Source organism: Camelus bactrianus, chromosome 28 (assembly GCF_048773025.1).
Source record: "Camelus bactrianus isolate YW-2024 breed Bactrian camel chromosome 28, ASM4877302v1, whole genome shotgun sequence".
Lineage (NCBI taxonomy): Eukaryota > Metazoa > Chordata > Mammalia > Artiodactyla > Camelidae > Camelus > Camelus bactrianus.
The window spans coordinates 17007672-17028257 of NC_133566.1; the positions used below are offsets into that span (position 1 = coordinate 17007672).

Genomic DNA, 20586 nt, shown 5'->3' on the forward strand with positions numbered 1-20586 from the left:
ATATAGAGACACAGACAAGAGATTTATTACAGGAAGTGGCCCACACGGTTACAGAGGTTGAAAAGCCTCACCATCTGTTGGCTACAAGCTGAAGGACCAGAACAGCGAGTGGCGGAATTCAGCCCAGGTCCAAAGGTCTGAGATTCCGGGGTGGGGGCTGATGGTGACAGCCCTGATCTGAGTCTGAAAGGCCAAGGACCAGAAGCAGCGATGTCTGAGGGCAGGAGAAGGCGAGTGTCTCAACTCATGCAGAGAGAGTGAATTCCCCCTTCCTCTGCCTTTTTGTTCTCTTTGGGTGCCCTGGGTAGGGGGTGATGCCCACCCACACTGGGGAGGGCCTCTGCTTTACCCAGTCTACTGATTCAAATGCTAATCTCCTCCAGAAATACCCCTCAGAGATGTTTCACCAGCTATCTGGGCATCCCTTTGCCCCATCAAGCTGATGCATAAAATTAACCATCCCAGCCTGTGGGTCCTATCCTGTCCCTCCAGGACCAGGTTAGAGCTCCCTCAATGCTTCCATGGTCCCTGTCTTCCCCAACCCCATCACTACGGTATGGTTCTCCCTTGTGGGTCTTCCCCAGGCAGGACCAAGTCAGTCTGAGTCACTGATACACCCTTAGTGCCCCTTATAGGGTCTGGCAATAGTGGACTCTCAAAAGTAATGCATGAAAAAAACCTCTGGTTTATGAAACTGGAGCCTCCGACTGAACTGAATCAACAGTTCACTTTGGAGCAGCTGGCAGGCAGGGTCCAGGGCCCCGGGGGCATGTGGGTCCTTCAGATCTAGGGAGCTGGTCAGTTCTAACACTTGGGACATTTAGGGTAGAGGGATCGGTTTTGGTGGAGCAGCTTGGGTTTTAGGAAAACTACAAACAGATAGACAAAATGTGATGGGTGCATTCATTTTCCAGGTTGGAGTTGCCAAGGCAACTGGATGGATATTTTGCCGTCTACACAAAGGCAGAACCTCCAGGCATCCTGACTGCAGTCTCTTACAGACCTCTAAGATTTGGTCCCACTGTTTCCCAGCACCTAGCCCAGCACCTGACCCACGGTAGCTGCTCAATGATTGTTGGCTAAATGGGGGGAAGGAAGAAAAGAGTCGGTCTCTGGACAAAGAAATTCTTTCTTGGGAAACTGATAATGTAGCCCCAGCTGTGTGTCTGGCTTAAACACATCCATCCTTGAATCAGGAAAAGAATCCCAGGTGAGTAAGGTCAGGTGGGCGGGGTGGAGGTGGGGCTTGGGCCCTCACAGAGGTCAGTGCTGGGAGAGGAGGGAGGAGCTATCCATTCCAGGATTCCCAACCCTCCCAAGTGCATGGGAATCACTGGGCCCCCTCCCGCAGATTCTCAAGTACAGTCCACCTGCCCCCCATATTCACGGATGCGGAACCCGCGAATACGGAGGGCCAACTATACCACACCAGCCTATATAAGGAACTTGAGCATCGAGGATTCTTGTATCCACTGGGGGTGGGGGGTGTCCTGGAAATAATCCCCCAAGGATACCAAGGGAGGACTGAGATTGGCCTGGAGTGGAGTCTGGTCCCGTGGAGAAGAGAGAAAACAAAGCAAATGAGCTTCTTAAACACACACGTTCACCTCGTCTCAACTCAGAAAAGGAGGCAGAAACCTGCTGTCTCAAGCAGGAAATATCCGGAAACACCAGCTGAGAAACTGCCCACTTGGTACCCGTGAGCCCCAGCTGGCCCTCTGACCCCACTCCTATTTTAAGTCCATGACGTACAGCCAAGCTTTCCTTTTCTGCACCTGAAAGAATGACTTCAGTCCAGACCCGGTCCTTGTTACAAGTGATGGAGTTATTTTGAGACGTGGGCACCGCAGTTTGCCTCGGCGCAACCATGGATCCTTTAAGGAAGTGGAGGGGTGACTCTCTGAGTAACACCCTACCCAGCGTCCTAACAAAGCGAATCTTATTTCTCAGTTTGTTGGTTCAAAGCCAGTTGCCACTGCCAAGGATGACTCTTGGCTCCCCCACTGCCTGTCGCAGACCACACTCTGAGCCTCCCACACCAGACTACACCCACCTTGCCGGTGGAAGTGAGCCCCCACGCCAAGCGGTTTCTTCCCTCACGAGTTTACTTTTTCTGGGAAGCATGAGAACACAGCCAGATCCTCGGGGTCCAAATCTGGACTCTATTGCTCACAGGCTGTGTCTTCGGGCAGATTACTTCTTGGAGCCTAGTTTCCCAATCCACTTACATGAGACTAATAAACCATGGTTATAAAGATTCAGTGGAAAGTTGTAGGTAAAAAGCAATCCATGGTGCTGCCAGTAGGGAGTGCTCTATAAATTCTAGCTGTTACTGTTATTATTATTATTATTGTATTATCATCATCATCATCATTATCAAAGCGCTTAAAGTACTTTTATGTGTTGTTTCATCTAGTCTTAATAAGAATCTTATGCGAGAGGGGTTATTGTCCATGTCATAAATAAACGCAGTGATGCTCAGAGTGGTTGGGTGAGCTGACAAGTCCCAGGACCACCGAGCAGGAGAGCTGAGGTCTCTTGGCCCCAGGGACAGTCCTGGGGGCGGCACAGCAGACAGCGCGCTGTCACGTGCCACAGCTGCAGCACCTGCTTTGCCCGGCTGTGCACACACTGCTCTCATTTCATAGTCACAACAGCTACAGGCTCTGGGTTCTACCATAAACCCCAGTTCAGATGAGAGAACCAAAGTTCAGAGAGATCAAGGGAGGTGCACCAGGGTGCACAGCAGGGAATTGTGGCGTTGGGGTGTCCATCTGGTCTACCGTGCCCAGGCTGTGCTCTCAGCCCCTGTGCTATGTCTACTGCCGCAACCTGCCCCCCCGTCCCAACCAGGACAAGTGGAAGCACTTGCCTGATCGATGCAGCCAGTGAAAGGAGGACAACTTATTTTTCTATGTGGACAATCATGTTGCCTGCAACAAAAGATTGTTTTATTTCTTTTTTTTTTTTTTTCCCAGTTAGTATGCCTTTTATTACTTTTTCCTGCCTTACTGCAATGGCTAGAACTTCCAGGACGTGTTGGGTAAGAGTGGTGAGAGCAAACATCCTTGCTTTGTTCCGGAACTTAGAGTGAACGTACTCAGTTATTCACCATTAAATACAAAGTTTGATGTAGTGTTTATGTGGTTGAAGAAGTTCCCTTCTATTCCTGGTGTACTGGGAGGGTTTTTATTTTTTTTCCATCATTAATGGGTATTTAACTTTGTCAAATGATTTTTCTGCATCAACTGATATGATCATATAATATTTCTTCTTTGACTTGTTGATATGGTGGACGATACTGACTGATTTTCAAATATTGAATCTGTCTTGCCTGCCTGGCATTAGTCTTTCTTGGTCATGGTGTCTTATTCTTTTATAAATTGCATTCAATTAGTTAAATTTGGTTGATAATTTTTGCTTCTAACTGCTTGAGAGATAATGGTCTTCAGCTTTTTTTTTTTTTTTTAATTGCATTTGGTTGGTTTTGGTATCAGAAATGATGACCACATAAAAAGAATCTCCTCTCCTATTTTCTGGAAGAGATTCTGTAAAATTGGCATTAGTTATTCTCTAAGAGTTTGGTAAAAATTTCCAGTGAAAACATCTGGGCCTGAAGATAATTTTGTATCTTGATTACAAATTTAATTTCTTTAATAGTTGTAGAACTGAATAGATTATCTGTTTAGGCTTGGCTGAGTTTTGGTAGTTTGTGGTTTTTGAGGAATTGGCCCAGTTCTTCTAAACTGCTGAATTTATGAGCATAAAGCTGTATGTAGTATTTCCTATCATCTTTTAATGGCTACAGCATTTGTTGTGGTATCTTATTCCTGACATTGGTGATTTGTGTTTTCTCTCCTTTTTATCTTTGCCAGTCTTGCTAGAGGTTATTAATTTTACCGATTTTTTTCTGAAGACCACGTTTTTGTTCCAATTATTTTTTCTATTATTTTCCAGCTTTCAATTTTATTAATGTTTACTTGTTAGAATTTCCTTTCTTCTGTTTGCTTTGAGGTTTTTGTTGTTGTTGTTGTTGCTGTTGTTCTTTTTAAATTTTTTGAATTGGGAACTTAGGTTAGTTATTTGAGATAACTCTTTCTTTTCCAGTGTAAGCATTTAGTGCCATAAATTTCCCTTTCAGCATCACTTTAGCTGCATCTCACAAATTTTAATATGCTTATTTAATACACTTTCTTCAGTTCTGTGTATTTTAAAAATTTCTTTGGAGATTGCCTCTTTGACCCATGAATTATTTAGAAGTTTATTGTTTAGTTTTCAGGTGTTTATAGAGTTTCCTGTTTTTGATTTCTAGTTTAATTCCACTATGGTCAGACAAGATACGATTTCAGTTCTTTCAAATCTGTTGAAGTTTGGATATGGTCTATCCTGGCAAATGTTCCATGGAACCGTTAAAAGAATGTATATTCTGCTGTTGTTGGACAGAGCGTTCTATAAATGTCAATTAGAGCCTTTCAGCTGATGGTATTATTGAGTTCTTCTATATTTTTGCTGATTTTCTCTTTAGAGTGTTAGAAGTCCCGAGTGGGAGAAAAGGGGGAATTTAAGCTCCTAATCAGAATTGTAGATTTACCTAATTCTTCTTTCAGCTATTTGCTTTATACATTGTGAAACTTTGTTGTTTGGTTCTCAGGACAGCTATAATCTTCTCAGTGGATAAACCCAGTACGTTTTCAAGTAATTTCCCTCTTGGCCCATGGTAACTTTCTTGGCTCTGAAGTCTACTTTGATATTAACATGGCCACTTCCTTTTGTTTAATGCTTGCAAGATATATCTTTTTCCTCTCTTTTGCTTTACCTGTCATTGAATTTGAAGTGAGTTTCTTGTAAATAACACAACACTGGGTCATGTTTTTAAATCCATTCTGCCAATCTCTACCTTTTAATTCGTGTACTTAGACCATTTACATTTAAGGTAATTATTGGGGGAAGGGTGTAGCTCAAGTGGTAAAGCACATGCTCAGCACCCAAGAGGTCCTGAGTTTAATCCCCAGTACCTCCTCCGAGTGGAAATCAATAAAAAAACCTAATTACTTCCCCCTCATAAAAGAGAGAAAAAAAAAAAAGAACAATACATTTAAGGTAATTATTGATCTTTTAGGACTAAGTCTTACATTTTATTATTTATTTTCTGTTCCTTCTGTTTATCATTCTTCTGTTTCTTTTTTTATTGACTTCCTCTGGGTTACTTGAACATTTGGGGGGGGGTTCCTTTTTGATTTAATTATGTTTCATGTATCACTTTGTATTGTTTTCTTGGTGATTATTTTGTTTGGAGACTCTGTTGCTGGGAAACCTTTGGGAACGGGGAAGAAAAAGGTACAGGTGGCCTTGGGTCTCCTTGTGCCGCTGTGTAGAGGCCAAGGAGGCACAGGGCCCCACCGCTGCTGCAGCCGTGGGTGAATCAGACCACTTGGTGTTATCTCAGTTTGGATCAGGAGCCAGGAATGTCCAGGGTCTTGCTGCCACCAGTGGATGGATGCTCTGCAAGGGACCCTGGGTTGTAAAATGGCGCCTGGAACTTCTTATTGGGCCTCTGTTGTGTTTCCCTTTTCCTGGACTTTGGCCAGAGGCAGCAGGGTATTGTCAAAGTTTTTTATTTGTTTGTTTATTTAGTCTGAGCCTGATGGTAATGTCAGGTTGCAGACCCCTCCTCCCTGTACCCCATTCAGGGTACATGGGAGATAAAAAAGAGCTCAGGGAACTCAAAAGTTGTTGTTTCCCAAGTCTTGAGAATTCTTGAGAGTCTACCTTCCTCTTTTCTAACTTTCAGAGTTTTTATCATTGTCTGTTGAATAGTTTCCAGGGTTTTTAGTTGTATTTAGAGAAACAGAGTAGGGAAAGTGAATCTACACCATCTTGTTCCAGAACCAGATGCCAAGACAGCTTATTTTTTCAAAATGTTTCAGACATGTTTTCTTTCCTGGTTGATTTTCCAGAAAGCAGGAAAAAAAAAAAAAAAAAAACCCCAAAACTATCAATGGTGTTTCCAAGGATCAGAAAACTCCGCCCTCTGCTTTCTTGGAAGGGATCAATTGCATTATTCAGCAGTCACATTTCTCTGAGCCTGTTCTGTATTTAGTCCACAGGATAGTGAATTCCTTTTGAAAACCTCAACAGGTTGTTACTTCTTTTCTGGATCAAAAGTTGATTCGTAATGTAAATACTTGTCTGTAACACAGAAAATGGTTTTCTTTGAGCTCTTTCCATTCCTCACCCAGGGTCTTGAATGAAGAGGTTTTCCTCTGGAGCTGAAGACCATGACTACATTTATCTAGAGACAGATTACCATGGAACTACTGGAGTTTTCTTAATTACACATGTTGAGCTGTGTGAGTCAAGACCTCATATCTGTGTTTTACTTGTTTCTCATCTTGGGCCTTTGCCTGACAATATTGGATGGGCTTTTGGCCCAGTGACCTGCGGGAAAGCGCAGTATTAAAACTTGGAGTTAATGTTTTAAATTCACCACCAAGACACAGGAGGCAGAACACTGGGCCAACTGATAGAGCCCTGCTCTCGTCCAAAAATAAAAAATAAAAATAAAAATACTGCTTTCTATACTTGTTCCCTCACCATCAAGATAATCCTCTGGTTTCTCTTAAGAGAGTAGAAAGGGGGAAAAAAATCCAATTTTGCTGACTATCTTTTACCTTAAAGACACGGTTTAGGAAAAAGTAGACAGGACTTAACATGATTTATGTTGCTCTTTTTCTTGTGCATGGATGAGCTCTTCCCAAGATTTTGAAAACAACTACAAAGCAAATGCATCAAATATTAAAATGCATAGCAAAACTGATGAGTTTACAGTATTTTACGCTCACATCAGTACAGTGATTCACAGAATGTGGTAAATGGAAGAAGTTTTAAAATTGAATATTTATATCCTTATATTGAAAGTGAAGTTCACATGTGAAGTAACACATTTTCAAGTGCATTTTATATATTTTGTTCTGAAGTCCCCTGATCTCCACTGACTACCTTTAAATTTTTTCCAAAACATATATCCTTTTCTGGCATGACATGAGAAGCTTCTTGTTTGAATGCAGGGTTAAAGAGAACCGAATACATTCACATGGTATCCTCGATATGGGTGCTGTTGACACCAAATTTTCCAAAGACCCAGAGAAATCATGTACAGACAACCAACCAGCACACTAAACTGCTTTTCTAATTTTTTAAAAAATTATTTTTGAAGTCTGTGTTCCAGCACATTTCATTTGTTTTAATGCGTAAAAGTGGGGCAAGTTGAGTGATTTTAATTTCACAACATAAATGGAAGATTCCCAGAGTCATCTGTAACTTCAGCAGAAAAAGCGAATATAAAAATTTCCCCCAAACCTCGATTTCCCATAGACCTGTGTGAAATGAGCATATTACGTCTCTTTCAAACAGTGTCCCCCCCTCTGCACTGATAAGGCAAAAGAAGACGGAAGTAAGAATGTAATAAAAATATGACAGTGACTGTCTTTTTCCTACCTTCAGTTAATCTAATGTTAGGGAATAAAACTCTAATAATAAACAAATCAGCTCACAGAGAAAACAGCTTTTCCCCTGGTTCCTTTTGAAGCCAGTCTCCTTTTATTTTTTATTTTTGGAAACTTGCACATGAAGGCTTCCTTAGAAATGGATGAATTCTGTCAAGTTTCCAGACTTAGAAGATAAACAAAGCAGAAAACTTCTCTGCCCTCCCCACCTCCCCTCAACCCTGTAAATAGCCTCAGGCCACAGTCTGGGCCTCCCTCTGCTCCGGTGTCTACCAAGGGGCTGGGGGCTGGGGGCCAAGGCGGGGCTAAGGGGGAGGGGTGGGGGAGGGGAACAAGGGGGGCGAGATTGGAGGTGGGCTCTGGGGGAGGCGGCGGGGGAGGGGGAGGGACTCTGGTTACAGCCGGTTGACAGTGTCACATGCATGCCCACACACACAAATGCACACAGCAGAATCAGGCAGGAGAACTGTAAGAAAAAAAAAAAAGAGAGAGAGAGAGAAAAGAAAGAGAAAAAGTACTGCTTCATCAGCTAAAAAACAGTCGTGTTCTTTCCTGGTTTGATGTCAGCGCGAAGGGCTGGCTTGGAATTGCCCGCGGGGATATTGGGCCCCTGCCCACACAGCAGGCAGACAGCTTTCCCGGCCAGCAACAGGCTTTTAATAAAACAGGATGCTGTCCCATTACTAAGGCTGCTGACGACTGTCCTGAGAATGGGCTCCAGGCCAGACAAACTCCCTCCCCCAAAGGCAGCAGTCCTGAATTCCTTATCGGGAGACCCCATGCTGGAGCTGGGAGCCCAGGAGACAGGCCGCTCGCTCTCCCAGGGGCTGGAGAACGAGTTTGCAGGAGGCCACCCCAGGTCCTGGAGCTGCCTGCTTTTTGCAAGGTCTTCCCTGTCCATGAGCGAGCTCCCTCGCTAATTCTAGGAGTGCATCTTGACTTTTCTGAAGGCTCCGAACCTGACAGTCAAACCGGATGGGTTTAAAGGCAAGGAAGCTGGCTTTCACAGGAAGGTGGAAGGCGTCTCGTCCCCTCTCCCCACGGCAAGCTCTCACGAGGGATGCCAGGTCCAGATTTGGACCTGACTTCCCATCTCAAGTGTGATGAGCTTTAGCATTTGGGGGAGTTCACCTGGCTCTTTGTTTTCTCATTTGGAATGAAACGGAAATGCTCTGTTTGGGACAGCAGTTTCTGAAGTTTTCCAACAGCAATCAGATAAAATGTCCCCACCACCAGGTGAGCTCCCGGGGCCAGCGCCACCTGGACCGCCCTAGGGCATCAGAACGGTGATTTTGAAAGTTCTCCAGGAGTATTAGGCCTGGTCCCACAGGCACGAGCAGGACCCTGCTGTGACTTACAGAAGTGGCCGTGCCTAGAATCCACACCATGCAATCAGCAAGCAGACTTTGATGACCTCACAGGAGACCGAACCCCAGCATGAAAGAGGAGTCATTGTCATTGACAGGAAAGGCCTGACAACCTAGATTCAATCCCCAAATCTGCCCTGGCTCCCTGTGTGGCTTTAGACAACTTGATCCGTGTGTGACTCAGTTTCCTCGTTTGTAAAGTGTGGGGCAGGTCATTGGAGTGCGAATCCTCGGCAGACAGGCTGGTCCTTGCCCTGATCACACCCATGCAGGCATTGCCAGTCCCTCACAGCACCTTGCCTACTGTGCCCAGCTGTGAAACCCCGTCAGCCACAATCAACTGACCACAGACGGCACTTGAGTAAAGACCTGTGATGGTTTCTAAGTTTTCTTCCAAGTGTGACAGTCCATGAGCCTATGAGTCCAAATCCAATATATTTCTATGTACTTTGAAGTTCTGGGGAGGAAATTGGAGGAACTGGTGTTACAGGTGGTGTTTCGCTCCTTCTTTCACTTGAAGTTCGTGACTTTGGAAGTGAAAGGAGAGAGGAAGTATACAGAGGGAACATCTGGGCATGTAGATGGTGTCAGAGTGGAGAACTGTGTCTCCTGGACCCCAGCCCAGATCCACCCCAGAACAGCGGGGTCCTGGCAGGAAGCAGGATGTATGACCCCAGATCTGAGAAGAACACGGAGCAGGAGACGTGCCAGTGTGACCAGAAAGAGTTTAAATGGAAACTTCAGAGGGAGGAATTTTTTTAAAGCCCAAATAAATCTATAAAACCAGAAAAGATGAAGCAGAACCCCAGAATATCAGCTAGGATTCTCGAAAGCCAAAGACACAGCTCTTGCTGACTCCAGCGAAAAAGGAAATACACTGGAAACTGCGAAGAAGCTCACAGAGTCGGTGGGAAAAGCTGGATTCTGAGCTGAGAACTGGTTCAGCCCAGGACAGAAACTTTCCCGCTGTCAGGTACCTCCCTGGGGGATGAATGGGCTGCCCGGGCTGCTTCCGAGGCTGCTCCACTCAGCCCTGGGGCAAGGGAGGGGACTCTGTGGACGACATCGTGGACACCTTCCTACTTCTGTGCAGGGGGCACAGCACCTGGACTCCCCGTTCCAGCAAGACTGCACAGCGGTCAAGGCCAGGTCTCAAAGGGACACGGAGTTGTGCAAAGGGACGGGGATTCTAGGCTCCTTAAACAAAGGTGCCTGGCACCCTATGTGACAGAGCGTCACCCCATAACCAGAGTGAGTGACCAGGCCTGTAATTGGACAGCCCAAAAGTGCATCACGTAGAGGTAACAAGCAAACAAAAAGTCTGGTCCAGTGAGCCTGACAAGCAGAGCTGAGGGTGATTCTGTGGTCAGTTAGCAAGTGTAGAAAACCCATCTGGAAGGCACAGGTAGGGGTCAAAGGACAAAAAAAGGCCAATTAATTATCAGTCATCAGGACCAATCTGAGGGGAGCCCAGGAGGAGTCTAGTGAAGTCAGAGACAAGAGTCAAGGCCAGGGGCGAGGGGAAGGAGCAGGTAAGAAGCAGGCTCCTGTGGACCAGGCTCAGGGTCATCCTCCTCCATTCTGGTGGGGTTTGTCTTGCTGGAAAAAAAGGGCTGTGAACTGCAGAGGGGAGGAGGTGCTCAGGAGTGTCCATGAAACCACACACAGTCAGGAAGGCTTCTGAGCTGCTCTTTGGGAAACACATCTCCCAGATTCAGAGCCTTGCACCCCCTTTCCTGGGCATGGTGCCGGTTGCCAGGGGTAGGCGCCAAGCTCTGCAGTCCTGCGCTCACTGCAGCTCTGCCGGGCTAGGGATGAGGTGGGCGGGGCTGGGATGAGGTGGGCGGAGCGGGGGATGGGGACCTGGTGCTGCCACCTTCTTGCTTCCCTGTGAAGAAGCAGCAGAGCCAGATGGAGGGACCTGAGCCCTGGGGACACTGACAGAGCTCTCAACGCAGCTGCGCCTGTATCTGGCAGACCTGGGGACTTTGCTTGCTAATGAGCCCTTGGGAAAAAATGCCTGAGGTTCTTTCTCCGTGTATAAGCCAGTTCGAGTTGGGTTTCTATCACTTCTAACCACAAAGGGTTTCAGTGATAACAGGTAAGTAGTAACACCAATCACGCTCACGACCGTGTGCTGCTTCCTTCATAGCAGCTCCAGGCGGCGAATGCTGTTGTTCATGCCCAGTTTGACATGAAGAAACTGAGGCCTGGGGAGATCAGGCAAGATTTCCTAGTGCTGCATAATCTTAACCTGAAGGGCCAGGGGGCTCGAGGGTCTGAATGCACCCAGATCCCAAGAGAGGAAGGAGAGAGGGGGAAACCACAAATTCTGCTTATATAATAGTGACTAATCCCATTGAGGGACGAAAGAAAGGAAATACCTGGGGAAAACCCAGTGTAGCCACAAAGGGGGGGTCACTGGTGATCTCAGATCTTTAAAAGGCACCCAAAGGGGGCACGGAATCAAGGAGAGGCCACAGGAGAGGCCAGCTCCTGGGAGAGCAGCCCTGGAAGGGCCGACACCCAAAATAAGCAGAGGTTCTTGTAGGACCACAATTTCACAAGGGCTTTAAAAGCTACTTGGAGAGCAGGACAAGAGAGGGATAGGGCTGTGCGTGGAGAAGATGCTAAAATGTAAAGGAAGTCAGAGCCAGCAATTTCCATGTAGTTCCCCCTCTTCTATTTCTTCAGAATATTCTTTCGAAAGGTAGAATCCGGGACTCGTGAGAAGACAGGATATACTCAGATATGCTGAGTGAACTGGTCTTCAGCCCAGGCAAAGATGGGAACCCTCAGATGATCTCTAAGAAGCACAGAGATTAAACAGTGGGCAGCTGACCCCTAGGCAAACTGTCCATTTTCAAAAAGTATAGAAGGAGAGATGGCTCGATGGTAGTCCCTGACACCTGGGAATATAAATGGAAATTATGCTACAAGATAAAAAGCCAAAGACCAAATAATACCTACTTGATGGATGCAGTTATGTAGAAGTGTTATATGCAAGTTTAGAGCAACTGGTGGAAACGTTTCTCGAAACGTTGTACCCTCACCCCCGGAACAAAAGGGAGTCTGGCAGTGTTCACTGTCATGGGGTTGTTGTCAGCGAGTGATGGACGCGAGTGCTAACAGTCAACGTGGCTTTAGTGGTATTAGTGGAAGTATAATGTCTCTATAGCGTGTGATGCCCATCCGGGCTGGTCCAGGTACCAGGGGTGGCAGCCTTGGCTCATCCAGGGAACAGGTACTGGAATGCGGCCATCCCACACAAACTTAATCAGGTACTTCTGAACTGACCTTTTGAGAAGAAAATGAGTAACTTCCAGGTAGATAAAGGAATTAAATGTGGAAATGAACTCCCTGTATAACTGAAGAAAAGGAATAAATATTTATCTGCACCTGGGAGGAATGGAAACATCCTAAAGATAAAATTAATGGGGATAATCATAAAGAAAAATATGGGAAGCCATAAAAAATTTAGAACTTCTCAATTCTAAATCATCATAACAATATTAAAAAGCAAGAAGACAACTGAGGAACATATATAACGGATAGTGGGCTAATTGTGTGTGTGTGTGTGTACAGCACAAGACTAACAGAAAAACAGGCGGAAAACACAAGCAAGTATTTTGAAGGAAAATAAATGCAAACGGTCTATAAGAAGTGAAAAGATGCTCAAACTTGCCAACAACCAAATAAATGCAAATAGAGACAGTAAGTTAACATTTCTCTTTCAAGATGGCAAAAATAGATGACAGTACATACAAGGGTCCAGGGAGTGGGCAGCAGTGTAGGTGGGGTTGCTAATCAAATTCTCCCCCCAGCACTCACTAGCTGCGTGTCTGAATAGTTTATTTAAACTTCCGAAGCATATACTCAAGATAATCATAATTCCTGTCTGACAGAGATGTTGGGAGGATTGGCCGAGATGACTCTAACCCAGTGTTGACACTTCAAGAACTTTTTTCTAATTAGAGGCTGGCAAGCAGGGAACGGCTAAATAAATCATGACACACTTATAAGGTGAACTATTACACAGACATTAAGCATATCGTAAAAGACAATTTCCTAACAAAAACTGCTAGAGATATTATGATCCTAACATTGTAAAGCAAAATACACATGTACTTTTTTATATACAGAAAATAAAATAGCCAAAATTTTGTTTCTTCTTTCTAGTTGGTTATATCTAGGTGATAGGCTTACAGGTGGGTTTGGGGTGGGGGGTGTTGTTTGTTTGTTTGTTTTTTGAAAGAACAAAAAGCTATAAGGGCAAAATGGTATTGAAACTAAACAAAGTCAAAATGAAGCAAAATATCTTACATTGTGTCCTGATGACGTTGATTGGCATATTTAGATGGCTGGAGACCTTGAACTACATGGAACAGTTGGAGAAGATGATTATGTGCAGAAAGGTAGAAGGTCGTCTGGGGGCTGTAACATGTGTCTGCACCTATTTGATGACTGTCACATCAGGAAGTGTCCCAGTGTTGCCCTCTGGAACAGCCCTGCCTCTCAATGACTGTACCATCTAGGGAAGATTAAGACCGAGTCCTAAGGAACTTGAGGCCACACTCAGACCCATGGAGAGACTCTCCCAGCTGCTGGTAGGCATTTTGGCCCAGGAGAGCAAGCATGGATCCATCTCCCCAAGGGGTCTGGATCTGATAACTTCTTTCTTTTATTTTTCCTCTTTAAGATGGAAACCTATAAAATGATTAATTATGGGACAAAGAGGAGGGGTCAATGTAATCTTCAACAGGCTAAGGTTATGAAGGGGGGGCTAACATCATCTCAGAAATATTCTACTTTACATAGAAAAATAAACATTGGATTCATATCTGAGACCTTCCACTCTGCTGCTTTGTGATGCCCTGTAGCAGGGAGAAAACCAGCTCAGAAGATGCCTCATCACTGTTCAGTAAACTTTAAATAATTTCTCAGTGGACTAGCTCTTTAAAGGCTGGGTTAAAAAGAATAGGATAACTCAATGATACAGATCAAACCTAACCCCAGGAGTGGAGGCTGTGTGATAGGTTTCCAAGTAGGAGTTGAGTAATCACACTGGCCACAGCAGAGTCAATGTGACTGCTGAGGTAAATACTGGAAGCAAGCAAATATGGTGGAGCAGAAACACAAGAAGAAACAAGCTCTTCTATGGGTGCATATATTTAGAGGCCATCCTAGTACTGGCTTCTATCCTCAAGATCACAAGACAGCTACAGGAGCTCCTGCTTTCACATCCATGTCCCAAAGAAGGAAGAAGGGTCTCCACAACCGAGTCAGCTCTTTTTAATTACCTTCTTAAAAGTCCCACATCATTTAGGTGGGCTACCTGATCCAGAAGTGGACAAGTGACCCAAAACCTCTAACCAGCACATCCCATGTTCCAGTCCCAGTGACCTGTCCAGGATGGGTAGCTGGTCCAGTCATTGACGTTCCCAGACTTCCGTCATCTGGGCTGCTAAGAGGATAGGATGTGAGCTAAGCTGCTGGCAGCCAGCTCACAGCCACTTCTGGGGTTGCAGGGTGCTAAGAGGGAGACAGAGCAGAGAGACAGGGTGACTAAGACTCAGTCCTGCTGACATCGCTGAGTCCGGCCAGTCCTGGACTTTTCATGTAGGGCCAGTAGCATGAATGCTCACCTTCAAACCATGGGTTGGTGGGGGCCAGCCTGCAGGGTGAGAGTGGGGTGATGGAGGAAGGTTTAAAATGTGACAGAATGGGAAGGTAAATGAAAGGAGAAGGCTGGATTTTCTAAAGTGGGGAGAATTTTCTCTGTATTTTAAACTATAGATAAAAAAGAATGCCTCTGGGGATGTTCCCTGGTCTGGGCTTCTGAGCCTGTGTGTTGTGCTGCTCACTTAAAGGCACCTCTGTTCCCACTCTGAGACAGGACCAAGGGCAAACAAGGCCTCCAGGAGAGGATGAAGATGGCATTTCAGACCAGTCGGGAAAGATGGGTCATTTGGGAAACAGTACTGGGACTACAGGGCAGCCATCAGGAGGGAAAAAAAGGTAAATCCGTATCAGTTGCATATCCAACTAAGTCTACATAGATCAAATATTTAAATACAAAAAAGAAACCATAAATGTACCAAAAGGAAATAATACTTATTTTTTCACTTCAGAGGGAAGAATATCTTTATTAGCATAAACACAAAATACAAAACCAAAAAGAGGAAAAAAGTTGATGAAAATAACTACATAGAATGTAAGTTTTCTAAAGTGCATGGCCAAACCTACCACAGACAAACTCAAAATGCAAATGTCAAATGGAGAAAACCTCTTCTAAATAATATCACAGACAAAGTTAAATAATATCACAGACAAAGTGCAAACATCCCTAATATATACAGACTTATAAATCAATAAAAGACCAACAGTCAAATAGAAAGAAAAAAAAAAAAAGGGCAAAGGATGTGAACTGAGGAGACACAGCAACGGGAATACAAATGGCCCTGAAGCATCTGAAGAAACATTCAACAACCTTCATAGAAAGAGAGATGCACTTTACATTTATACCAAGGTACCATTTTTCATCGTTCAGATGGTCAAACTCTGATCACGTGCACGTTCAAAAAGGTATTTGGAAACAGGCACGTGTATTTATCCTAGTTGTTTGCAGACTAGCACAGTTTTGATGGAGAGCAGTTTTGCAGCATCTATGAACACTGCAAATGCACTTAGCTCTTTCCCTGGGAACTCTGCCTCCGAGAATTCATCTACAGATATTCGCACACATGGTGAGCTGCGTGCACGGATAGGAATATTTGAGCAGCATCGCTGTGTTTGCCAAAGACCAGACACAACCCAAACGTCTAACGTTCTGCTAGTTAAATAAACAAATAGTACAATATGCTGCCCTTTATGTAACAAAACAGAGTTGGAGTCTGAGCAAAGACTAGCCCTGAAAGGGTCCCTAAGAATCTAACAGTGATGGCTGCCTCTGGGGGTCCTGGGGGTCGGGCTGAGAGGGAGACTCTTCTTTACACGCTGGCTTGAATCTTTGACATTCTGTATCATGGACAAGGGTTATCAATTAAATTAAAAATACCTTTTAAAATTTAAAAAGTAAGATACTTGTGTTCTTTTTCCTCCCCAGAGGCAGCCAGAGACGGCAGGTGAGAAGCCGAGTCTCCTGGCAGGGTTGCCACCGTGTGGCCGAGTGTCCGAGGCGTGAAGACAGCAGGGCGGGAGGCCTGGGGCAGAAGGCCTGGGGCGGGACCCCAGCTGTGTGCCGTGTGGAGGCGTGTTCCACGCTTACTGGTGGCCGTCACCTCACACCTGGAGCCCGCAGGCACCTGCTCCTCTGCTCGGCAGTTTTCATCTCATTGTGTATCAGTTGGTGCACGTCAGCGGTGAATCCTGCACCCTCTCAAAATCCTCTTGGAGGCAGGCAGAGGAGAACACGTTTTGAATCTGAAATCATTAAAACGTCACAGTTGCTTGTGCCCCTTAGGAGCCTGGGGGGAGGGGGTTTCATGGACAGGGAGCAAGTTCACGACCAGGACACCGTTCACAGCTCCAGGTCACCTAATTTTACCTCTCCTCAGGGCAGGTTTAAAATAAAACCCCACAGTCAGCTCTTCTCACTCCACCCCAGTTAGAAATCAGCTCTCACTGACGCTGGACCCTGAGCTCGGGTGAGTCCTTCCCCGGCTCCTAGGGATTCTGTCAGGGACAAGGCGTGCGCTGTGGCTCTGCGCTCTGTCACAGGGTGACCACACTCAGGTTCTGGCCCAGAGTCAATCTTTGGAATCCCAGCAGCTGTGGGTGATGACCTGGTGCCAGGCCCCTAGTGGGCTCGGCTTGGCACCCGGCTCCTTGGTTCCTGGAAGAGGGGCCCAGAGTGCAGAACAGACTCATTTCTCATTTCACAGAGGGGCTGGCGGGAGCAAACCCCAGCCGTCCCCCTCGAGGGCCTGGCCGACTGCCTGCGGATGTCAGGAGTGAGTGCTCCGGTGCAAATGCTGAAGGCTGTCTTGGCCCCCTGGAAGGGTGTGCACTGCTTGGGGCCCCTGAGGCCCCACAAGGAGCTGGCTGTCATGTGGGTCCAGGAGAAAACCTGGGAGAAATGGGTTACTCTTACAAACAGCCAGACAGAGACTTTTTTTAATGAGCTAACTAGAGGGCTGGAGCCACCCCTCTGTGGATAAGCCTACCTGTGTGTGTGCACGTGTGGGTGTGCACCTGTGCGCGTGTGCATGTGCGCTCTGACTGTGCGTGTGTGGTGTGCACCATGTCCATGTGGACACCAGGCAGATGCAGGCACCCCCCCTAGTGGGGGTCTGACTAGAATCCTCTTCTTGTCCATCAGACGTGTGACAAGACGTGTGACCAGGAAAGCCCCAGAGAAACTGGCCACCTGCCATGTGAGATCAAAACATCTTGCATGCCTGGTGTGGCCAACAGGGCTGTTTCCTCGGGCAGAGGTACAGCCTGGAGACACATCAGCTGAGCAGTCAGTAGACAGGGAGACAGAGTTGTTTCCTGTGCCTTTGATGTTGGGTCCCTGAGGGGCCAAGCCTGGGCATTCGTTTTGTGCCCACTTTTCTGGCTCAGGAGGAAAGGGTTCTGTGGGCCCAAGCTGGGCAGGGAAAGCAGCTGCCAGCATTTCTGGTGAAGGACAAGATGAGGGAGGACCTTCTGAAAGACAAGTTGAGAGAGAGAGAGCGAAGGAGGGAGGGAGGTGGGGGAGGGGAGGAGGAAGAGAGAAGGTAGGGGGAGGAAAGAGGGAGGGGAGGATGGGGGAGGGAGAGGGAACTACAAACTAGGACAGGAGGGGAGGGGAGCCTGGTGGGGTTTGAACAAGGCAAGGAGGGAGCTTGGTGCAAACCCATACCTGCATTTCTTTCACAAAACACCACGCGTGCAGGCTGACCAGAAGGAGCAGAGGCCCCGCTGCCCAGGGCTTCTCTGTGTCTGGCCGGCTGGATCTCAGGTCCCCAGCAGTCATGTCTGGGCATCTCTGGGCTTTGAACTGCAGCCTCAAGGAGACAGCTGAGGGGGCTGAAAGGGTCTCCTCACGATAGTGTCCTGGATCGTGTGGGGTCCAGGGAACCTTTGCCACTAACCTGCTGGGGACCTTGGGGAGATGACCCTCCTTCTCTGGGCCTCACCCTCCCCTTGTAAAGGCATGTTGGACACTAGCCAACGAAGTGGACTATTAAAGTACGCACCTGAAGGGGAAGAAGACTTTGGAAGCAGAAGCCAGAGTGAATTTGTTAAATGTGAAAATGTACACAGAAGACTCTTCCTGAAAAGGCAAGATATTGCCACAGTCCTGTTAGCAGGTCCTGGATCCCCAGATACACATGTGGATGGAGGAGCATCTGCAGTAGCAGAAGGGATCAACGACCACGACCTTATGTCTGTATGAAGGCCAGTGTGTGTGCGTGCATGTGTGTGTGTGTCTCGGGGTGAAGGGGACCAGAAGGAGCCTTGAGTAGTAAAAAGTACTGAACCCTCAGCTCAAGCAACTGTTTTCCTCCTGAAGGCTAAAATTCACGGGCAGGTAGCCAACAGCCACATTAGGATAAGAAATGTGATCTGTTTATAATAAGTTTGCAAAATCCATCTCCTCGGTGCAGGGAGCGCACCGCGCGCCCTAACCCGCCATGACGCCGCCTTGGCCGGGTGTCCGTGTCCCCGGCAAGCGCGCTGGAGCTCACAGGCCAGTGTTTGGAAAACCCGGTCCCCCGCTCGCCTCCCCTCTCACTCATCTACTTCCCTCTGGGGTGGATAAACACATTCCCCAAGATGACAGCTGGGGTGTCCGGGAGCCAACAGGAGCTGCTGCTCCCTCCCTTGCTGGAGCCGCTGCTGCTACCGGAGCAAAGACTAAAAATGACATCTGCAGGTTGGAAGGCACCACAGAGGCCACTCAGTCCCTCCAACGCAGGGATGCAGGAAGCCCAGGTCCCTGCAGAGATCCTCCTGCAGGGGTGGTGGGGGGTGGTTCTGCCAGGTCCCCACACTCCCGGGTCAGATGCCTGCCCCTCTCAGACAACAGCAAATCAGCCAGCAGTTATTGAGCATTTACCGTGAGCCCGGCACGGCCTAACACTTTACATGCATGGCATCGCTGGACCCATTATTACCCCATTTTACAGATGAGGGAGTGGGAGCTTGGAGGGCTTAAGCCATTTGCCCCAAATCCTGCCATTTGTGGGACTGGTGTGGAGTCTGGGCTTGAACCCAGGTTTCCCCCATTCTGAATGCCAGCTCCTTCCCATCAAACTCCCTGTCCCCTCTCTTCCACTGGCCAGCCACACGAGGCTTCTCTCAGATCCCCACTCCTCTCCTGGAAACATCCCCTAGCTTTATTCCAGATCCCTCCCTCTGACCTCTGCAAACTCACATCCCCAAAGGACCCTTGGTCCGTCTGTTCCGAATTGAGTAAACAATAAAATGCAGGGGCTAAAAGCACCCGGCTAGGACGGGGCACACCTGACTTAGAATTCTGCTTTCGACTCAGCAAATGACTGTCCCCAGGTTCCCGTGGGTAAGAATACAGAGCCTACCCCAAGGGTGGTGTGAGTTAAACAAGACAAAACAGAAAGCTCCCAGCCGGTGTTTGCACACAGGCGGCAGCCCTGCTGAGGGCATGTGGGGTGACAAGTGCGATAAGGGGAGGAGGACACGTGGGTGGATGTCCCACCACCAGTCACTCCTTCCTCCACTTGTGACTGGAAGACTCCCCCACCAGCAGGAGAGGGCTTGCCCAAGGACGCACAGGCCAGGAAGCTCCAGACCCCACAGTCTGGATGTGGCTTTCTCGCTCCCCGCCCTTATTTCCTGGGGAAGCACCTGCGGGGGGGGGGGGGGGGGGGATGGGCAGAGGGGCTTTGGCGACTGAAGGCTCCCCTTCAGGAAGCGAAGGAGAAGGTCAGCCCACCAGCACCTAGGGGGTGGGGGCACAGACCTCTAATCCGGCTGGGGCAGTGTTTTCAGTGCCATCTTGGCCAGCCGCCCCCTCTCGGGGGCCTTGGGGCTTCCCACCCTTTGGGCGTGACGGAGAAGTCATTTCTGAAGTCATGAATTCCCAGGCATGAAGGTACTTTAAAGACACAGACTTTCAGGAAAGGTCCTTGTGTCTTCAAAGCTCACCTTCTCCAAGAATCCTCCCCTGCCCTCCTCCAAGGTCTCCCCTTGACCTCCAAAGCTGGAATGACTCCCTACCTACCCCCGGCCCCATGTCAGCCTCCACCCTGTACCTGGCTTTATTCTTCCTCCATAGCACGCACTGTTAACCGATGTTCTATGTCTGTTTCTCGTTTGGTTTATGGTGAGACCCTCCTCTGCCCCACCTAGAATGCCAGCTGCACCAGGCAGAGATCTGAGTTTGAACTCTTCCCTCCTAATCCCAGGGCCTAGAATGATTCCTGGTCCAGAGAACAGACTCACTAAATAGTGGTTAAATGAACAAATGAATGGATGAGGGAATGACTTTATATCATTTCAGAAAATCACATACTCGACATGTCAGAGCGGAAAGTGACATTTTCAAACGTGATTACCCCCAAACCCTGTGTTCAGATAAAGGTTTATTCAGATCGTTAGAAAAATGCTCCAAATTAAAAGGGCTCTCCTTTGTTTTACTCACAACAGTCAGAACCTCGGGTACCCACCAACAGGAGGATAGCACACAATAGCACAACACAGCAATAGCAGCTGGCTGTGTTATATTTGTGTGATGGGATACAACTCAG

The 20586-nt window shown here is 47.3% G+C and overlaps 1 protein-coding gene across 5 annotated transcripts in view; it reads right to left on the reverse strand.

Annotated features, from left to right (window-relative positions):
* ANAPC1 (anaphase promoting complex subunit 1) overlaps window positions 1-20586 on the reverse strand; it is a 394152-nt gene that overhangs the window by 16147 nt on the left and 357419 nt on the right. The gene's annotated exons all lie outside the window — the stretch shown is intronic.